General features: G+C 40.8%; 1 protein-coding gene and 1 long non-coding RNA gene across 2 annotated transcripts in view; both read left to right on the top strand.

Annotated features, from left to right (window-relative positions):
• Positions 1–19,409, top strand: part of LOC136843109 (uncharacterized) — a 453,879-nt gene that overhangs the window by 197,717 nt on the left and 236,753 nt on the right. The gene's annotated exons all lie outside the window — the stretch shown is intronic.
• On the top strand, positions 12,082–12,428 carry LOC136843549 (uncharacterized). Its single transcript, XR_010854565.1, has 2 exons — positions 12,082–12,138; positions 12,308–12,428. It is a non-coding gene; the product is annotated as an uncharacterized lncRNA (long non-coding RNA).

Genomic DNA, 19,409 nt, shown 5'->3' with positions numbered 1-19,409 from the left:
ACGATATGGGTTATCATAACCATGTATTGTTTTTTTTTTGCATAGTTCACTCCAAATGCCTGATATTTATTTACCTTTTCAGTGACTTACAAAGCCATCATCCCATCACATGCTGAATTCGAAACTTAAACACGTATATGACTTTTAAATTGAAATACTCGTACATAATGAATATGATAAACATCCACAAACAAGCTTGCACTCAGGCACTCTTATACATGCACGCACATATATATGGATATATATATATATATATATATATATATATATATATATATATATATATATATATATATGTGTGTGTGTGTGTGTGTGACATGTGTGTGTGTGTGTAGAATCTACTGGTCACTTTTACCAGACACATATGTAATTCTAATAGCCACAATGCCCTCTTAACTTCTCGAATTCTTCGCTTTTTGGATATGCTTGTAATGAAACAGAAGCCGAAAATATCAGACGGAAGAAATTGAAGAGCCTGTGAATAGCGGTCGCGAGAATCGAACCCGCGTTACCCATATTCAAAGAGGTTTGTTGCCGACCTGGCTACGAGAAGCCAGGTCGGCAACGTGACCTCCTAAAACAAATATGGTAACGCGGGTTCATTTCTCGCGACCGCTATTCACAGGCTCTTCAATTTCTTCCGTCTGATATTTTCGGCAGCAGTTATTTGCATATAAAAAAGCGCGAAGAATTCGGAGAAGTTAAAGGCATTGTAAATTATTAGAATTACATATGGTCATATATATATATATATATATATATATATATATATATATATATATATATATATATATATATATATATATATATATATATATATATTACGTATATACATACATACATTTGAAAAAAATTTATTACAAAAGCAAATGAACAGACAAATATGTGGAAATTATTACAAAATGAGTAGATATTGAATTTTTTTTGCCTCATTTAATACCCTTCTAAATGAGCACCATTAGTTGCACGAAGCACATCAAGACGGTACTCGATTTCTTGCCATGCTCACTGTAGAACAGTCTCATCAATGGTGGTAATGACTTCAGTGATCTTTTGCTTGAGATCAGTTATATCCCGTATCTTTCTTTGTACGACACGTGAGATCTTTAACATAACCCCATAGAAAGAAGTCCAGGGGAGTGATATCTGGTGAACGAGGTGGTTGGTGGAAGGTCATCTAGTTGTGGTGCCACATATTCAGTCAAAAGGTCAAGGTAAACATCTGCAGTAATTGATGTCTCGACGAAGAAAAATGGACCAATGATTCGACTGCGCATGATCCCACACCAAACATTCACCTTTCGACTGTCTCGGTGAAGTTCCAAAGTCACACGGGGATGTTCTAATCTCCAGATTCTCACATTGTGTGTGTTACCTCATCATTAAAACAAACTCTGTTGAGGAACGCTTCATCCTCAGAAATTCGTTCAAGCATGTTAACTGCAAGTTCTTTTCGTCTTGGTTTATCATCTGGCTCGAGTGCCTGTATGGGTTGCACTTTGTAAGTGTACAATCACAAGTTCTTGTGTAGGACTTTGTGCAATGTTGAACGTGGTATTTGTAAGTGTCTGGCAGCAGTACGGATGGACTTTGTATGAGAACGATCGAAGGCTTGTCTTACATGATTAAAGTTTTCCTGAGATGTTCAGGGTCGTCCACGCCACCCTTTATCCCACACTGTCCCTGTCTCCATAAATTTCTTGTGCCATGCACGAATTTAAGGATGTGATGGTGGGTCTTTTCCGTGACACACAGTGTGCCTTTTCTTGAGGCGTAGCCATATTTTAGGGGTTCCTTTAAAAGGTACTCTTTCATTAACAATGTGATTAGAAAGGGGCAGTATGCAAAATTTTTTCTTGGTCTGTCAAGCGGTTCAGATTTCTATAGTAGACAAAAAATATACAAACATTCACTTCTATATATAGATTTTCTATATATATATATATATATATATATATATATATATATATATATATATATATATATATATATATATGTGTGTGTGTGTGTGTGTGTGTGTGTATATATATATATACATATATATGTTAATATATTATATACTTATATTGTGGATTAGTATTTCAAAATATAAAAATATATAAGCGTGTGTCAAGTGTATGTATATATATATATATATATATATATATATATATATATATATATATATATATATATATATACATATATATATATATATGTAACGAGGACAGAATTAACACTTTTTTGAAAGTGTACGTAACGTGCTCAACGATCTTTCTTCATGAAACGGAGGCGTATGAACGTTCGCTCACGATAACACTTACATCTATTTTTTCTCCTCTCTCTCTCTCTCTCTCTCTCTCTCTCTCTCTCTCTCTCCGTGTATATCACCTCTCTCTCTCTCTCATCTGTGTATCGCCTCGCTCTCTCTCTCTCATCGTTTTCCGAAGTTCACCTACCCGAATCGCACTCATTCTCACCAGATCAATTAAATGGACCATTTAAAGAAACACAATAGCTTCTACAAAAATAGGTTTATTATTCAAATAACCCAACAAGAAATGAATAAAACAAAGCAAAGATTAAAATGCATAATAAATGAATTATCGAGTTAGATAACTAAACTCTAAACTGTAAAACACTTCTGATTAAAGAAGTCTCACTATGGCTAATAGCCTGAAAATATCCAAACTCACACATACTCCCCAAATCAATAACTAGTCATGTCAAAAACAGTCTACCACATGTTATTCGGAAACAGTCCACACTATCCACTCTGTCCACCGACATCTGTCCACAGACATCTGTCGGAAGAATTAAACATGATAGAAAACTCCCAAAAAATATATGAAATGCAAAACACAATAATGGAAAGTGTAAAATGCATAGCCAAGATATGGCAAACGTAACATGACAAAACAATAATATAAAAGAGGTATGAACACTCATATTAAATCTCCCACACCAGTTCAAAAGTTCATAATGATTAGAAAATCATAGTAAAAATCACAAGTTCAATTTCCTCCCATAAAAACAGAGATTTCAAACTCTACCTTATCTGCCGATTCAAAGCCTGGATCCTCTCCAAAGCTACGTCTAGACAACTGCAGTTCTATCACGTTAATGAACGATCAAACTCACTTTTAGGCAGATTTTGGCATAATCTAGATCAAATTAACGCACGTACTCACGAATATACATAACACTTCGGAAGATCACCTGACCGGCAATATTGCTGAGGAATCAAACTATTTGTTGAACACAAAGATTTTACCTCGAGTCTCTCGACCTAGTTTCATCTGACTCCATAAATTCTTTCATCACATCTTAAAGCATTGAAGCTATGAAATGCATATATGTGTCCTTTAAAATTGTAGCAGCCATATTTTCTGAAATAGAGCTCGGCCACCACATAAGAGCGTCTCGCTCTCCTTAACGGCAAACTAAAACAAAAGCATATGTATAAAACATAACAGAGAATAGAGCTATGCTCAATTAGCAATGTCTACTGCACTGCAGCTTTAAGGACTGCTCTCATGACGCACTTCCAAAGTCACTGGGGTTGAGTTCTTAGAGCCTTTGCATGTAATCTTACAAACACGAATAAGCTTTACTACTCCCACAACAAGAATTATCAGTAAAATAGCTATTAAGACAATTAAAATTGTCGGCATAATATATTCCTGATACTGGAACATCACTGAATCGTCAATGTCTTCCAACGGTGGAACCGTCATTGGCACCTTGGTTGTAGGTACCGCCACTACCAAATGCTCGTTATGCGTATGACGCATAATTATCTTCTCGGAACTGTTGAATACAGCACGGCTAAGTACGAGAAATTCCGTAGACAGGATTCTGCAGGATGAATCGAACTGCTCGGACCCTCGATGAACGAATGTCGTCGACTTGTTGTTCCGGCACATCATTGTAACTGCATACTCCTTGCAAAAACACGGCAGGAAGAGTGCTGGTGGACTCAATGTGGTAATCTCGCAGGAACTGTCTAAAGTCACATTCTGTCGGAGTCTGTCTATGAACTAATGATAATTCACAACCACCCACAGACACAACTCGCAACTGGAAAATACTACTGTCACACACACACCTCTCTCTAACTAAAGTACAACTCGTCTTATAATCAACTCCCGAACCTTGATATTGATCTCCCAAAATGAACATGGTCTCTACTCTATCCCATGTCACTACTGAGTCTCCCAAAAGATCACTCGAAAAAGGTCTAATAACAAAAAGGTTTCATGTTACTGAACCAAACAAAACCACTAATGCAAAAATCAAACACTCACAATGTGAACAAATTCCAAGTGTGTATCTCAGAATAATCACAATCAACTCACTATTAAGCACAATAACTCTACGGAACTCACTCACAAAAAAAAATTCTATCCAAACACTAAAAGGTATCATATCTCGTAAAAGACATGAAAGTTCTACTCCGGTTAGCAAATATTTCGCAACACCTGACTAACTCTCAACAAAATAGCAATTGACGTAATGGCAATCGCTCCCACGATCTTAACAACTATAACCACTCACAATACAGCTCCCTTAATTTTAAAAAAAAGAAACTGAAAAAAAAATCCAAACACTCAAATACGATCTCCCAACCCGAAAAAAAAGATCAGACTTGTTCGGTCCGATATACTAAGTATCTCCCCCCAAAAAAATACCCTAAACAACACACATATTGCGTCAGATGATGAAACACATCATAACACAATAACACACTAAAACACGGGTCAAATCTCGTATGAAATTAGCCCATGTCTCAATTCCCAAAATCATTCGAAAACAAATGATTAAGAACTTCAACATCTAAAATGAACAAGAGAAAAAAAATAAATATCATATATATACAAACATTAACCCATTTATCCCTCTAACTATATACAAACGGTTCCATTACATGACTATATACAAATGTTCCATTACATCCCAACTTTCTTTAACTTCGAAATATGGGTCAATTTCATCACTCCAGTGTTTACATCTTTAACTACAAATCTATTCCCTCTTTTGATCTCTACAATCTCAAAAGGTCCGTGGAACTTCGGACTTAATTTATAATTCAGATCATTCCGAACATTCACTTTAACAAACACTCTATCACCCATCGAAAAAGCTACTCCCCTCGATTTCGCGTTACTTTTCTCTACCATTGCACGCGAACTAAGTTCAAGTTCTTTACTGATACGTGCAAATCTTTCTCTCGCTGTATTTATCAATGAAGTGACCGTAACATCACCCTGAACTCGCTCTGGTAACAAATCAAAAGGTCCTTTCAACTTGTATCCATACAAAGCTTCTGCTGGAGATATCTTAATTGTGTCATTCATCATAGTATTGATACTATATCGCACTTCATCCAAAGATCTGTCCCAATGTGTATCGGAACCTCCCACCGTCATGCGCAAAGCTTCGATTACTTTTCGATTCGCCCTCTCACACAACCCATTTGCTTCAGGTCTATACGGGATTATAGATACTTTCTTTATCCCCAACAAATTAGCAAGACCGTCTAAAGTCTTATTAATAAACTCCCTACCATTGTCTGTGATCAGACATTCTGGAACACCATATCGACAAATTATCCCCTTAAAAACGCTATAGCAACTTCCTCAGCTGATTTGTATTTCAGTGGGAAAATCTCGACAAAGCGAGTCAACTCATCAACAACTACTAATAAATGTCTATAACCATAAGCGGACTCTGAGAAGTTACCCAGAATATCCATATGCACTCTCTGAAACGGCCTATGTGGTATGGGATATGAACCCAAACGACAGACACTGTCGTCGCTGGCTTATTCGCATTGCAAATAGCACACTTCTTCACAAAGGCTTCTACTGCGGAAAACATATTTTTCCAAAAGAACTTTGACCTGACGTTTTCATACGTCTTGTCTACACCCAAATGAGGAGAACCAAATTTACAATGTACAATGTCTAGAACTTGTGGTACTAGACTCTCTGGCACGATGATTTGTGTAATCTCACCCATGCTTCGAGTACTTCGCAAGTTATACTTAACTTTTCTCACCAATAAATTATTCTCCAACTCTAGACCAGAAAAAAGGCAACTTATACCCTTTCTTCGGTGAAACTCCCTTAAGAAATGCCTTAGCATCTGACAACAATTTATCTTCATCTTGCTTTTGTTCCAGCAAGCCTATGTCCCAAGTGACATTTTCACCCGTAATATAACACACTGCGTTACTCTCACTATCACGAATAACAATCTCTCCCGAGACTGCCGACTCACTATTTCTCCCGAAGTATGCACTGTAGGAACGTGTATGTCCTCTACATGCGATCTCTCAGAACTACTAATATCAGAGACATTAGACACCAAATATTTACTCTCTTCACCCACACAGGATTCGGTGTGTATTTCCTCATCCTCGACCGGAAAATATCTGCTCAATGCATCTGCAACTACATTATGCTTACCTTCAATGTATTTGAGGTTTGCATCAAAATCTCTCAATGTTAGGAACCAACGTGCTCTCTTGGGCGACAAATTTGGCTTATTAAAAGCTCTAACAACGGTTGATGATCTGTAAAAATCTCAACTTTATTTCCCAACAACAACATCTTAAAATGAACAAGGCTAGAGACGACTGCGAAAGCCTCCTTGTCCACAACTGACATCAGCCTTTCGTTACTACCACGCGTTTTGAACTTTCTGCTATAAAAAGCAATTGGGTGTAATTTCCCTTCAAATTTCTGCATCAAACACGCACCTATACCTTCCTGACTCGCGTCAGTCACTAAGGTGAACGGTTGACTAAAATCTGGAAACTTCAAAACTGGTGGGTTCACCAAAGCGTTCTTAAGCTTCTCAAAAGCTAATTGTTGACTATCACCCCAAACAAACTTAACGTCTTCTCGTAACAAATCTGTCAATGGAGACGCTATTGTAGAAAAATTCCGCACAAAACGGCGAAAGAAACCCGACATACCTAGGAACGAACGAATCTGTTTCCTGGTTTTGGGAACTGGAAAATTCACAATGGCTTTAACTTTCTCATCATTCACTCTAACTCCTCTTTAGAGATAACATGTCCTAAATAGACAATTTTTCTCTTCAGAAACTCACATTTGGCCAATTTGACCTTTAACCCAGCGAACCGTAATCGCTTAAGGACTTCTTTTAACACCTTTAGATGTTCTTCAATTGTATCTGTGCATATGAGAATATCATCCATGTACACAAACACCGACTTTCCTAACAAGCCATGAAGTACTGTGTTAACCAGTCTAGTAAATGTTATTGGGGACCCTTGTAATCCAAAAGGCATCCTATTAAACTCGTAATGTCCCTTTGGTACCGAAAATGCTGTATATTTACGGCTACTCTCACAAAGGGGAACCTGTAAAAACCCTTGCATAAGATCTATAGATGAATATATATTCTTGCCACCGATCTCAACAAACAAATCAGGCAAACAAGCTACCGGATATCTATCTGGGCATGTTTTTTCATTCAATTTACGAAAATCTACACAAACTCTGATACTACCGTCTTTCTTAGGAACTGCAAGCAAAGGAAAATTAAACGGAGAATTGGACGGTCTGATAATGCCTTCCGACTCCCACTTCTGAACTTCTTTTTCTACTTCTTCCCTGATCTTAAAAGGAATTCGATATGCTGGAATATATATGGGATTTGTACCCTTTTCTAGGCGGATTGAATGTTCTAAAACATCTGTAACTCCTAATTTATCTCCCTTCAAAGCAATAATATCTAGATATTCTTTCAACACTTTCTCTACTTTATCTGAATATTCAGGATAATCAACTTTAGCCAAATGTTCATGTAGAACCTGACTTCGGAACTGTTGCTCCTCGTTAGGAAACATATTCCCGTCTCCACAAAAACTCACTAATTTATGCTCTTCATTAAACTCTTCAAAATCAATTACATAAGTACCCTTGTGATATTTTTCACTGAGTCTTGATAGCTAACTAATTCTACTGAAGTCACGCCTGCGACTGAAATTTCATTCACTGACACCGTACTCACAACGTCTTTGAATTTCTCGGTTCCCTCAACAACGCACACTTGAGAAGGAAACTTTTTCTCTTTCAGCGACACTTTAACCAATGTAGGAACTCGCGGTTGCAATTCAATATCTTCCAACAAAAATCCTTTGAAAGATCTTTGCGGAATATCTTCACTCTCTAATGACTGTGTTACACATGTCTCCGACTGTGTCTTAGGTTTCTCACAAGTTTTTTCCTGTGTATATATGGAACAAAACAACCTGACTCACCTATTGTAATCCCCTGAACTCCCGTAAGAATGTTGATGTTATGTCGCATACAAGAAGGGTGTCCTAGCAAAACCATTTCACCTAAGGCTAATCCTTCTATGACCAAAAATGATTCTACTATTGTCTTTCCACCGATACAAAGCGTAAGAAATGACGAACCTAAAATATTCAGTTTCCTCGCTTGTACATCACACACTGTCTCACTAGAAGGGACTAATTTGCACTCTGGAAACCTCGAGTGAAAAAGGTCAGCATTTACTAAGTTAACTGAGCTACCAGAATCAATGAAAATATGAATTTCATTGCCATTAGAGAATCCACGTACAATCGGCCTAGGTTCTAGTGACTCTACGACCTGATTAGTCATTATCCTGTGTCCGTTTTCGAACTTATCTTGTGAAAATTCTGCTGTTCCTTTGTGTATCTAGAACTTGCATCATGTGGAATTCTCCTGTCATATCTAGAAAAACCTCCCAGGACTTCCTGAATAATCTCTACTCTTTGTGGCTGGGCAAAATCTCCATCCATGATCTGAAGATTTGCAAACTGAACAATATCTCACTCTGCAATTTGATTTACTATGGCCTATTTTATCACAATTAAAACAACGTATCGTTGTGACTGATCTCTCTGGAATTTTCTTCGATTCTACTCGTGCACATGTCTTCGCTGTTGCATCATTTCCCGAATGCGGCGACTATCATTATTCTGTGGTTTGGAAACCGCAGCTGACATCTTTGCACCTCCCTGTACAAAAGTACTGTCCAGTGTCGGGCATTTTGCTAGATTTTTGTTAATCTGTGCAAACAAAAGGATTCGTCTGTATCCTGATCAATTCTCTTATCAAAACTATCTACAATTACATCTGGGACTGACGTTAAAAGGCAAGCAAAGTGTAACAATCTTTCAAAATTATCTAAGGAGATATTATTTCCAGTTACCCATGGAGAACCTATTATAGATTTCTTTAACTCAACTACTGCATCAAATAAATTCGCACTGTATGTGACTAGTGAATCATTGCCCTTCTTTATTTTGAGAAACTCTCGCAAATTCCGAACTGCGCATTCACGTTGAACTCCGCCATAAGTAGCTCGTAGAAATTTCTGCAGTTCATTCCAAGTTTTACACCTTCTGAACCCGAAACTGCGTGCTCGTTTCCCAATATCTCCTTTATCTAAATCCAGAAATGATTTAGCCTCTGTTAAAGCTTCAGCGCCATTCGTAATTTTCTTGGAATTCAGATAATTGTTCACTGACTCAATGAAAGTTTCTATATTTTGGGTTGGCTTTCCGTCAACCAGCCCTTTAAAATTTGTAATTCCCGCACTAATGTTCGTCACTTTATGCACCACAATTGATTGGGATGTGCTTGCTGCATCGTCCGGCATTTTGTGAGTAATCACACGCCCTGAGCGTAACAACATAAAAAGAGAAACCAAAAAGAACACTAGAGAAAGGCACAAGTTACCCCCTCTAAAAGAAGAATAGAAAACGGCGTTCTGCGCAACTTACGAGAATGGGGTACTTACCAATTTTGAAACAGAAAACGAAGTACCTATCACTCTCAACAGAAAACAGAGCTGTGTGCAGCCTGTGACGTCACCCACTCGACAGACGAAGCAAAAAACACCATCCAGTGATTTATTGTTGAATAATCACTTTGCGTAATTAACTCACAATCGCCACTATTCACACTTATTTGGGTATTTTGTTAACCCCAAAATTGCTCTAGAGATCATCCAGATCTATTTCACAACTCCCCACTCCCAGTACTCGAATAGAAACGGGAAAAAAAAGGAAAGGTTCCCGTATTTCACACGTAATCTCGACCCTACTGAAACTCATTCTTAAGACTGAGTGTTAACCTCTCATGACGCTCACGCCTATGCCTTGGGTATCAACGTTACCAATTAGTCTATTAGTAATCTCCCTCTTTCGCCATCATTAAAGACATTAAAATCATGCCACCATTTAAAATCAAAGACACCGCTGCCAACATTTAAAATCAGACACTGCTGCCACCATTTAATTCTGTAACGAGGACAGAATTAACACTTTTTTGAAAGTGTACGTAACGTGCTCTACGATCTTTCTTCATGAAACGGAGGCGTATGAAAGTTCGCTCACGATAACACTTACATCTATTTTTCTCCTCTCTCTCTCTCTCTCTCTCTCTCTCTCTCTCTCTCTCTCTCTCTCTCTCTCTCTCTCTCATCGTGTATCGCCATCTCTCTCTCTCTCTCATCGTTTTCCAGTTCACCCACCCGAATCGCACTCATTCTCACCAAATCAATTAAATGGACCATTTAAAGAAACGCAATAGTTTCTACAAAAATAGGTTTATTATTCAAATAACCCAACAAGAAATGAATAAAACAAAGCAAAGATTAAAATGCATAATAAATGAATTATCGAGTTAGATAACTAAACTCTGAACTGTAAAACACTTCTGATTAAAGAAGTCTCACTATGGCTAATAGCCTGAAAATATCCAAACTCACACATACTCCCCAAATCAATAACTAGTCATGTCAAAAAAACAGTCTACCACATGTTATTCGAAACAGTCACACACTCTGTCCACCGACATCTGTCCACAGACATCTGTCGGAAGAATTAAACATGATAGAAAACTCCCAAAAATATATGAAATGCAAAACACAATAATGGAAAGTGTAAAATGCATAGCCAAGATATGGCAAACGTAACATGACAAAACAATAATATAAAAGAGGTATGAACATTCATATTAAATCTCCACACCAGTTCAAAAGTTCATAATGATTAGAAAATCATAGTAAAAATCACAAGTTCAATTTCCTCCCATAAAAACAGAGATTTCAAACTCTACCTTATCTGCCGATTCAAAGCCTGGATCCTCTCCAAAGCTACGTCTAGACAACTGCAGTTCTATCACGTTAATGAACGATCAAACTCACTTTTAGGGCAGATTTTGGCATAATCTAGATCAAATTAACGCACTTACTCACGAATATACATAACACTTCGGAAGATCACCTGACCGGCAATATTGCTGAGGAATCAAACTATTTGTTGAACACAAAGATTTTACCTCGAGTCTCTCGACCTAGTTTCATCTGACTCACAAATTCTTTCATCACATCTTAAAGCATTGAAGCTATGAAATGCATATATGTGTCCTTTAAAATTGTAGCAGCCATATTTTCTGAAATATATATATATATATATATATATATATATATATATATATATATATATATATATATATTATTATGATTATAAGAATTCGCTAGCAAATTACCTCCCCCTCCTTTGTTGTTGTTTAATTGTTTCATTTTTCATTTACCAGCCGGCCGATCGATAGACCATCTGTCTATCGACTTAAAACCAAGGGTTAAAAAGATTAAAGGCGCTCCCATTTTTTGATAAAGATCTTTCCTTCGAGGCAAAAGTAATCTGGCTTAGGCGTTTCTCCTACAGGCCAAAACCTCCCTGCGGGCAGCAGGTGCAATGAGTCAAAGCATCTGTGTTGGGCGCACCCCTGCCCATAGGGGGGGATAAAAGGCAAAAAAGCCCACGAGGTCTCCACACACGCGGGCTGGAAGATATGGAGTGAACTTGTGAAGACGTCCTCAACACCTGGCCCCATCGATTATTTTGCATCCTAACCACGTGGCCCTTTCAAAGTATACTTCTCCTCGTGTCCTTCGACCGTATTCTCGAGCCCACACGCCATTGCTTGGAGTCTCGAGGAGTCCCCATCGCCTTGCCCCTTTACGGAAGCCCTTGCATCTCACCACGTGGAAGAAACTCGCTTCCTCGGAAATTGCAAGTCATCCACGCACCGCCTTCTACGCGCCCTCGGAAAATCTGCTAAGGTAAAGTGCCCTGGAAGAGCCCCATTTCAGTCACGCTTTTGTCTCGTAATATTTTCTTAAAGAGAAAGCCAGAAATCTCCTTGTCTAATGTCCGTGCAGCCTATTAATTCATTATTCTTTTGTCTATTTTCATTATTTTGGCGTATAATGTGCATATCTCTCATTTCAGAGGGATGCTATTTCGTGGAAGCTTCTCGGACTGTGGCTGGAATTCCCCAGTTTCATTCAACCTACTGAGTTCCTCTTTCCCGTACTAATGTCATTTATGTAAATACACTACTTTAAATGTGCCCACGTGTTTTACGTAATATTTCCCTCAGTAACCAGAGCCCTATGCTCATATGAAATTCTCCTTTGTTTTCCTCTTTTTTACGTTTTCCCTCACCCACGAAGTCAGAATCACAAGGCTAAATTAACTTAAACTGTTGCTACCTGTCTCACAGAGCATATTTCAAACTAAAACCACGGAAAAAACGTAAAATGGATCCTTGCTTGAGGAATAGTGCGAAAGAAATTCCTCTGTGATAACTTTTACCAATCGCATTTCGAATTAGCGAACTGTTATTTAGGCGCGAATAAAATTCCCACGTCAGGACACGACGAAGTCAGCTTGCATTGCTGACAATTCTCTCAGTGTAGTTAGAATTGAGTTAGGTGTTAGGAAAGCGAAATTTAAACTCCGCTTATAGGGAAAATTACTAGGCCGTTGTACTGTTATCCTCTCAGACGACTGGGAAATTCTCCGGAATCCCAGACGGTATATAAATATACGGGTTCATTCACCCAGAATCTAAAAATACCTCCGGTGTTGGCCAAATGACCTGCACCCCCACCCCGCCCATGCCCGCGTGTGTAGCATTTTTGTTTTTTTTTTTTCCATTCATCTCCCAGCATACATTTTTCTTTGGGTTTCCCGTTAGTAATTTCTAAGTCCTAAGGGACGAATCGTAATTCAAGTCCTAAGTGACTCCTAAAATTCTACGTCGCACGTGGCGAGAATTCCTCCAAATTCCAGTTAAATTCCAAGTCTAAGTGACTCCTAAAATTCTCAAACGTCCTTTTGACGTGGCGAGAATTTCTCCAAATTCCAGTCCTCAGAGACTCCTAAAATTCTACGTCGCAGGTGGCGAGAATTTCTCCAAATTCCAGTCCTCAGAGACTCCTAAAATTTCTATGCCGTCATGGGCAGAATTTCTCCAAATTCCAGTCCTCAGAGACTCCTAAAATTCTACGTCACACGTGGTGAGAATTCCTCCAAACCCCAGTCCTCAGAGACTCATACAAAAATTCTATATCGACACGATGAGAATTTCTCATTCCTGCAGGAACCCAAGATTAAGTCCTTTGAGACATTATATAGTGTAGTTCACACACATCTAAGCCCTTACGGGACTGATCATTCTAGTTCGTTAGAACAACTCCCTTAACTTCACGCTACAGCCGGCCAAGTCCGAGCGTGACAAAATCCAACCACGTCTTCCGAGACGAAAACATATTAGACTTCCTCTCGTTCGCTTAAGAACAACCATACGTCTTTCCAAGACACATCTAATTTTAACAAAGAGTCTTTTCAGACATATCATATACCCATTATTTCAAGATGGCTAATACCAGAGCCCAACAAAACGAGGATTTCAAATTCTACATGTCCGCTGGGAAGGACATGGGACTATCGGGCAAGATCTGAGAGCATGGGTTCAAGAACGAGTGGACGATGCCAAGGCGAGAGAGAGAGAAGAAAGTTGCCCAAGAGCAGGAGAAGGATAAAGAACGTGCCGTCAGAGAGAGAGGGAAACGAATTGCCCAAGAACAACGAGAGGAGAGAGACAGAATCGCCCAAGAGAAAAGGGAGGAACGAGAATGGGAAGATCGAGAGCGACAGCGCCGCCCACGAGCTCCAGATGCTAGAACGACAGCCCGCCACCCCCCGCCCCTGCCGCGGGGATGAGTGCCCTCAGCCAAGCTCACTCGTTCATGCCAAAATGGACCGAGTCCGAACCCAAGTATGGCTTGAAAGGGCCGAACGAGTCCTGGAGTGCTGCGATCTCTCCCCATGAACTCTCATTTATTTTTGTTCTCACTAAATTCCTGGGCGGAAAGGCCTCGTTGCCTACCACGCCCTTCCCGCAGACGATCGGGGAAACTGGGAAGCCGAGACGCCAAGCAGTTCTTCGACGAGATTACCCCTGAGCGGTGGAGAGACGTTGAGAGAGCAGCCCAGAGAAGCAGGCCAGACTTGGTCCGATTAGGCGTACCATTCGGAGCGGGCGTTGACAAATGGCTCGATTCGAAGGAGCCACTAACACCGCCGAGGTACTCGAGCGGTTTAAATTCGAGCATTTCCTGCGCTACGCCCTCCTGCCCTCGCCACTCATATAGTGGAAAAAGCCCCACCAACACTCACGAGTGTTGCGAATAACAGACATGTGGAAACTCACCACCCTCAAGAAGGATCCATGGGGCGGAAGATAAATCCCCGTCCTCCTCGGAGGTTCAAATTCCAACAAAAATGGGAACTTCGGGCAAGCCCCTAACTTGCCATTATTGCAAGAAAACGGGCATTCCTTCGAACAGTGCCGGAACAAGAAACCGGCTCCTCTCTCCCGGAAAACCGACAAATTTTTTTCGCCTGCGCCCTCCACAGGGGCAGCGCGGAAAGATTTCAGCCAGACCTTTTGCACGGCGTGCAAGGTCTATGGCCATTCTCCCGCATAGGGCGAAATGCCCACGCAATAATAAATCAACTACTCCCACCGTCGCCTTGGGTCACAGATCCCCAGTCATTAGGCCCTCCGCCGAAGGGCCTGTATCGTTAACCCCTCCACGGTAGCCAGCCAGCGCGCCGAGTCACTGCATTCGAGGACTGGCGCACAAATCTCCCCTCATCCGAAGGGACAGAGTTCCCTACGGAGCTATCGTCAATAGACGAAAACTCGTCACGATCGAGGGAATAAATCAATTTAAAATGATACTCCCTACGGTCCAATTGAGAGTCACAAGACCTCACCAATCCAAAATCTGCTATCTTGCAGTAGCAAGCCATCTCCCGGAGGCTATGACGTCATCCTGGGACAGGACTTTCAGTCCCCACCGAAATCACGACAATCTAAGGGTCCACATTCCCGAATCATTCCATGACAATGAGTAATCCCTCCCCGCTTCTCCCTCAGTCAAGACTGGCACCCCTGGGTACCAGGAGGACGTGCAGTCCCCACCAGTGCCACCTGAGTACGTTGTACAGTGGCCCCCTCGATCGGTTCCCGATCCAATTCCAGTGCCGGCCCTGCCTCAGTGCCAGTGCCAGGGCCCCAACCAGATCTCCCTTCAGGAGATGCCAAATTCCTGCCGGTGCCACTTGCATGCCCCGAGCAGGGCCAAGCATTTCGTCCGTCCTGACCGACGAGCCCAAGAAACCTCTGATAGCGCCTGACTCTTATCAGTGCCAGCGCCAGAGCGCTACGCCGATCTCCATTCACGGGATCCAACTCAGGACCCCTCTCTTCCCCGGCCTGGCACCGCTACCAGCGTCGGTCAGAGAGACGGTTCCTCCCGACCACCGCGGAAGCTCACCTGCAGGTGCGGCCCGCCAACCCGTGCCTGAGCTGGTCAACGTTACCTGCGAGCCGCTCACGCCACCCCCGACCGCCTCCTCTCTGCCTCAGCCCGTCGCCGACGCAATTGCAAGTCAGGATTCTGCCATATCTCACTTGGCGATGAACTACAAGAGCCGCGACGGATCATGGTAGCTTTAGGGACGGAACACTCCTGCGTCAGCTGTCGCATCAGCAGGCCCAGGTTGTACTCCGTGCCGCCCCTCCGGTCGCGGGCCCTCCGCTTCCCCGGCCGAGGACGACTGTCCCATTAAGAAAGACTCGAGGCGAAATTACCACGGGCGTGGGACATTCCAGGTAATTTACAAAGAGCTCTAGAGCTCCCATGGCACCTGTGCCACCATTTCATTTTCGGAAGGTCTTGGCACCTAATCCAGAAGGGGATGTCAGACCCTCCTCTATCTTCTTCCGTTCCTCAGGAACTGCTACCTCTTACCATCCTCTACTAATCTTCCCTTAAATTATCCCCACAAGAGGCAATTAAAATACGGGATACCATTCCCCACACAATGTATAAATCATTAAGAATAACAGAGTGAGAAGTGGCACGCCCTTGCGCCCATACCTTGGCACCGGGCGCGCGTGTCAGCCCTCCTGAAGGATTCGCGCCCTTGGTGCACTTTCTCGCCCTGGGACTGAAAGGATAGTCCGGGCCGTAATTTATAGGCGTAGGACGATAAAATTCCCGCCTAACACAATAAAACCCTCACTCTTTTTCCCTTAGCTCCTCTGCCAATATCATTTACCTTCTTTTAGTCATTTAGTTATCTTTATTTTAATGAATCATGAGTCATAAACTCTTGCCCTTGTGATTTAAATGCCCCTTTTGTAAGCTCTGAGGGCGTGTCCGCCTTTCATATGCTGGTCAAGTTTTCATTCGTAACGTCTTGCTAATTTTCCTTTTGTTATTATTATCCCTTTTCCCCCTTCCATTCCTTCCAAGATCTCTGTTTGTCCTACCCCACATCTTTTGTCTGCTCGCCCGGCATAACATTGAGTTGGCAGTAGACGCATAAAATTAGCGTAGTTTAAGGTTAGCGAATTAAAACCTCGCGAATACTCTCGCCCGCACACGACTGTCAAATTCCCGTGTGTTGGGTCATCCCTCAGCTCGCGTTGAACGATAGCTGAGCCAAGTACGTTAAAACGAAGATAAATTATCAATGCGAATATGTATAGTCATTACAGTATCGTGTAAAAGGGGATGTCATTTACAAAAATAAACGCTGTTTTTCATTTACACAGCCTCTTCAAGGCAGATTGTACTAACCGCATGCATTTTATCTAAAATTAAGTAACGTGTATTTTAATTCTTGAACAATAACCATTTCTTTTCATTTGTTGGCCATAGCCTCATATCACGTGGTCCTATAATCTTAATTAATTCACAATTGTTCGAGTCACTTTATAAAGTTACAGTGGGTAACCAAATCTAAAGTAATTATTCTTTTGCAAGTGTTTAAATCACTTTGCGTTCTGTTAACGAAAAATTGTCCCAATGTGTTATTAAAAGTAATGTCTCAGCTTCATAAAACCCTTAGGAGTAAAGTTCATTGCAAGGCAGAATGTAGAGTAACGTAAAGCATTTGCCGCTCATTCTTGAATATCGATGTACACACCGAAGGAGGTATGTACATCATCTTGTATCAGAGGTATTATGATTAGCAAGAATTCGCTAGCAAATTACCTCCCCCCCCTCCTTTGTTGTTGTTGTGTTTCATTTACTGCCAGCCGGCCGATCGATAGACCATCTGTCTATCGACTTAAAACCAAGGGTTAAAAGATTAAAGGCGCTCCCATTTTTGATAAAGATCTTTCCTTCGAGGCAAAAGTAATCTGGCTTGGGCGTTTCTCCTACAGGCCAAAACCTCCCCTGCGGGCAGCAGGTGCAATGAGTCAAAGCATCTGTGTTGGGCGCACCCCCCCTGCCCCATAGGAGGGGATAAAAGGCAAAAAGCCCACGAGGTCTCCACACACGCGGGCTGGAAGATATGGAGTGAACTTGTGAAGACGTCCTCAACACCTGGCCCCATCGATGCCCTTGCATCCTAACCACGTGGCCCTTTCAAAAGTATACTTCTCCTCGTGTCCTTCGACCGTATTCCTCGAGCCCACACGCCATTGCTTGGAGTCTCGAGGAGTCCCCATCGCCTTGCCCCTTTACGGAAAGCCCTTGCATCTCACCACGTGGAAGAAACTCGCCCTCGGAAATTGCAAGTCATCCACGCACCGCCTTCTACGCGCCCTCGGAAAATCTGCTAAGGTAAAGTGCCCTGGAAGAGCCCCATTTCAGTCACGCTTTTGTCTCGTAATATTTTCTTAAAGAGAAAGCCAGAAATCTCCTTGTCTAATGTCCGTGCGCCTCTTGCATCGGCAGTATTAATTCTTTATTACTCCTTTGGCACCCTCAGTGCAGCCTCGAATTCATTATTCTTTTGTCTATTTTCATTACTGGCGTATAATGTGCATATCTCTCATTTCAGAGGATGCTATTTCGTGGAAGCTTCTCGGACTGTGGCTGGAATTCCCCAGTTTCATTCAACCTACTGAGTTCCTCTTTCCCGTACTAATGTCATTTATGTAAATACACTACTTTAAATGTGCCCACGTGTTTTACGTAATATTTCCCTCAGTAACCAGAGCCTATGCTCATATGAAATTCTCCTTTGTTTTCCTCTTTTTACGTTTTCCCGTACCCACGAAGTCAGAATCACAAGGCTAAATTAACTTAAACTGTTGCTACCTGTCTCACAGAGCATATTTCAAACTAAAACCACGGAAAAACGTAAAAAAATATATATATATATATATATATATATATGAAATTTCATGATTGTTTCCAGACCCTTAAATGACTAGATACATATTTGTATCTATCCATCTACCTGTCACCATAAAAGATATGTATATATATATATATATATATATATATATATATATATATATATATACATATATATATACATATGTATATATACATATATATATATATATATATATATATATATATATATATATATATATATATATATATATATATATATATATATATATATATATATATATATATATATATATATATATATATATATATATATATATATACATATATATATATATATACATACAATCAATAAGTTACAAACGTCCTTTAACATCAATTCGCTCTACCTCAGAAATAATATATTTTCATATATATATTACCGAAGGAATTTTTAGTTGATAATAAGTTCGTCGTCCTGTGGGCTCGAAACAGCGAAGGACAAGAACTCAGGACTACAGTGGATGCATTAACCCATCCGGCCAGCAAGTGAGGTATAAGTGGATATCGGCTCCCATATACAAATCCCCCGTCGAACTCAGGTGTTTGTATTTGGGACGATATCCACCTCTGCCATGTTGACCGTGTAATGCGTTTGTCGCATGCAGCCATATTATGACTTTTTATCACATCACTGTGATTCATATACAATCAGTAAGCTACAAATCGTCTCTAAATACAAACACCTGAGTTCGACGGGGGATTTGTATATGGGAGCCGATATCCACTTATACCTCACTTGCTGGCCGGATGGGTTAACGCGTCCACTGTAGTCCTGAGTTCTTGTCCTTCGCTGGTTCGAGCCCACGGGACGACGAACTTATTATCAACTAAAAAAT

The sequence above is a fragment of the Macrobrachium rosenbergii genome, chromosome 11 (assembly GCF_040412425.1).
Source record: "Macrobrachium rosenbergii isolate ZJJX-2024 chromosome 11, ASM4041242v1, whole genome shotgun sequence".
NCBI lineage: Eukaryota > Metazoa > Arthropoda > Malacostraca > Decapoda > Palaemonidae > Macrobrachium > Macrobrachium rosenbergii.
The sequence above is the reverse complement of the archived record's forward strand: the minus strand, read 5'-3'. Positions and strand labels throughout refer to the sequence as shown.